The sequence below is a fragment of the Xenopus tropicalis genome, chromosome 5, assembly GCF_000004195.4.
Source record: "Xenopus tropicalis strain Nigerian chromosome 5, UCB_Xtro_10.0, whole genome shotgun sequence".
In the NCBI taxonomy this organism is placed as follows: domain Eukaryota; kingdom Metazoa; phylum Chordata; class Amphibia; order Anura; family Pipidae; genus Xenopus; species Xenopus tropicalis.
Window position 1 is genome coordinate 936,166 of NC_030681.2, and position 3,450 is coordinate 939,615.

Below are 3,450 nucleotides of genomic sequence, written 5' to 3' on the forward strand. Positions count from 1 at the left end.
CAGGAATTTACTGGGGGCGGGGTTAAGTTTAGGTAGGCAAACTATATATCATTTGTTTCATGAGAACCTGTCTCCTGAACGTGCCAATACCTGATATGTATAGTTTTATGGAGATTTCTGACTTCTATAGTTTAAAAACTCCCAGCAGTAAATTACTAAATTTTCAAAGCATTACAGCAGAATACAACATACTTTACATTCCAAAGCCAAAAATCCTGGAACATTAGATTTGAACTAGAAAACCAAATATTTTTGAAAAGTACATATTCTGCTGAATCCAAAATGGGTAACTATGTCTTCCAACTCCAAAGTACCAAACGGCAATGCTTTACTGAATTTAGCAGTTTCTATAGAAAATTATGAAAATTCTAAAAAATCCCTTCAAAGCTTCCACTTTCAATCATCATATCACCCACATAACATTAGGTACCAAAAGAACACCCCTAAATATGAAAGCCAAGGGTCCGCTGAACAGTTTGATGCCCATTGTGCATAGGATCAGCACTGTATCTGGCATTTAGAGACCCCAAAAGGAAGTTAGTGCATAGAGATTGCCCCAGAGGTCTCTTTAGCTACTGAAGGGGTAAAGCCACAAAAAGCAAGCTCTCTGTTTAAGCTGAAATTAAGCAGGGAAATCCCTGTCTAAAGGTGGCCATACACGAGCAGATCCACTCGCTTCTTCACCCGATATCCCCACCTACGGGTGGGGATATCGGGGAGGAATGTCGGTGAATTCGATCGTTTGGCCCTGGGGCCAAACGATCGAATTCTGCAAGCGGCAATGGGGCAGTCGGTTTGGGGACTGTATCAACAAGCCAATGCTGTCCCCGATCCGACGGGATTTTCTAACCTGGCCGACCGATATCTGGCCAATTTCAAGTCAGATATCGGTCGGCCAGTCCGATCGTTTCTGCCCCTACACGGACCAATAAGCTGCCGAGTCGGCCCAAGGGACCCATATCTGCAGCATATTGGCCCGTGTATGGGGGCCTTAAGGGAAGATTTTTTGTTTCCATTTGATGTGAGAAGGTGTTGGCCATTTGGTGGCTGAATTTTGAGATGTTTGAGTTGATTTACTTTATTCAAAATTGAATTTTAGTTTCACCCAGAAGGTGAGTGATTGCTAGCCCATTTCCCTTCACTGCTTTGGGCTACAAACTCACTGATAGACCCCCTACCCCTCCCCCACACCTGGGTGTCAGTTTCATTTGCAGTTTGATTCTGTTTCAGCTTAAATCAATGACTTTTTTCACACATTGTGTGGGTATTTTTATTTTCATATTGCATTTTTAGTTTTGTAATGTGAGAAAGCTAAAGGGAGAAGGATTTTGGGATTTAACATCTTTTCTCAGCAGCAGTGCAACTCCCAGGCACCTGCTCACATTAACCCTCTCCCTGCCAGAGCCTCTCTCCTTTATATCTACTTTTTGTTAATAGAATTAAGCTTCCTTTTTTGTGGGTTTTTTTGTAAATAATCAGAGGGAATAAAAAACAAAAATGATAAAAAAATGCCTCAGGGTACTAAAGGCAAAAGACCTGACAGACCCACTATAGCTCTGCAGCTAAGCAGCAGTCAGAGTCTGTGTCAAAAAGTCCCCACAAACTACATCAGCAGCCCAAGCCAAGTCACCACTGGGGCAGAGCAACTTACACGGAAACATGGGGTCCGATGTCTAATGTCGGGAGCTCAGGGCATAGAGGCTTATATAAAAGCTGCAGCTGAACTAGTGGCCCCTCTGCAATAGTGGCAGCCAGCAAAATGTTTGGGAAAGCAATAATCTTTGCCCGTACACTGGCTGCAGTACACACTTTGGTGCAGAGAGGTATCACAGTGGGGGGAGTTATATCCCTGTAGAACCCCTAGAAGGGTTGGGCACTAGGGTAGTCTTATCCAATGTGCCCCCTTTCCCACAAGACCCAATATTGCGCCCCCACCTGCAAGCCCTTGGGGAATTAAAATCAAATATTTCTAAAATCCCCTTAGGGTGCAAAGAGAGCAGACTGGAACATGTCCTTTCTTTTAAACGGCAGGTTCAACTGCTTCTTCCTCGGGGTCAAGATAGTATTGAGGGGTCTTTCGGGGTTCTGTTTGAGGGGGTGTTGTATAAAATTTTTTACAACACAGAGGAAGTGAGGTATTTCCTTTGCAAGGAGATGGGGCACACTCGCCAGAGTTGCCCCAAAAGGCAAATTAAGACCACGGCCAACACTTGCAACCCTGGCACTTCATGTGTAACAGCTTGCCCTGCTGGGACTATCTCAGCAGGCTCTTTAAAGGGGACATCCCCTTCACTGGAGAACTCGAAGGAGGTTGTTACACAACCCACCTCCACAACTTCCAATCCTCCCCCTTCTTCACTGAAGTTACCTAAGTCTCCAGCCTGTCTTGCAACTGCAGCAAAGGAGAAGAGCGGGAAGAATTTCACCACATACCCCAGTGGCACAGCAATTCCTACCACACATCAACCTACCCCTGTGGGTGTGGGGGCACACAAGATTGTAACATCTGCTGGGGTAGGAGCAGTGATTGACCCTTCCTCTTTAGGTGGCAAGGAAAAGAAGAGGAAATTTAAGTCCAACCACCTGGTACCTGAGGAATGGGCATTAGTAGTCAATGATGGAGCACCCCCATCTAAGGGCAAGAAGAGCAGTGAAACATCTGGCCCTCATGTAGTAACATTGTCTAACCCATCTTTTAGACTCAGTCAACCAGTGTCAGACCATACACTCTCAACTCCAGATTCAGTAAGAAATAATGAGGTTAATAGTCTGGAGAGCCTAGAACAGGGGAACATGGGTGTCTCCACAGAGTCAGGGGTGCAGCACCTGCCTCCAACACATTTAGAGGTTCTGCACATGGAGTACAAAGGGACACCCAATGAAACACCTGCAGGGTGGGTAGTCAATGTCCCTGAGGTTCTAGGTTTTGGGGACTGCAAACATACTCAGTTTTCAGTGCCTCAGGGTATTCCATTCCTGGAGGGGAGAATATTGGGATAACCCCCATACTGGAATCTGCAGATAACACTGTATTGGGGGATGGTGGGGCTGGGGTAGTGGTTATGAAGGAGGATAGCATGGCAGACTGAAAAAAGCAACCCTGTAAAGTCTTCTGTCCATGAGGAGGTCCACTGACCCCAATGTTATTGCCATCCAGAGTGATCAGGAGGCAGTATAAAGGGCAGAGGCTGACTATTGAGTTACTGAGGAGCTGATTCCATGTGCTGCCCCAGACACCTCTGAAGGTGTTGTAGGTGAAATCGAAAGAGCACCTGAACCATTGCAGGGTCTCGAAATGGGGGGGTGATTTCAATTACACCCTGGATGCTCGAGACAGCAATGTGCCCCAGAAAAGGGACTCATTGGAGTCAGCACCGAAGGAACTCATTGCCCACTTCTCCTTGGTTGACATCTGGATAGCAGCACCCAGACACAAATACCTTCACCTAT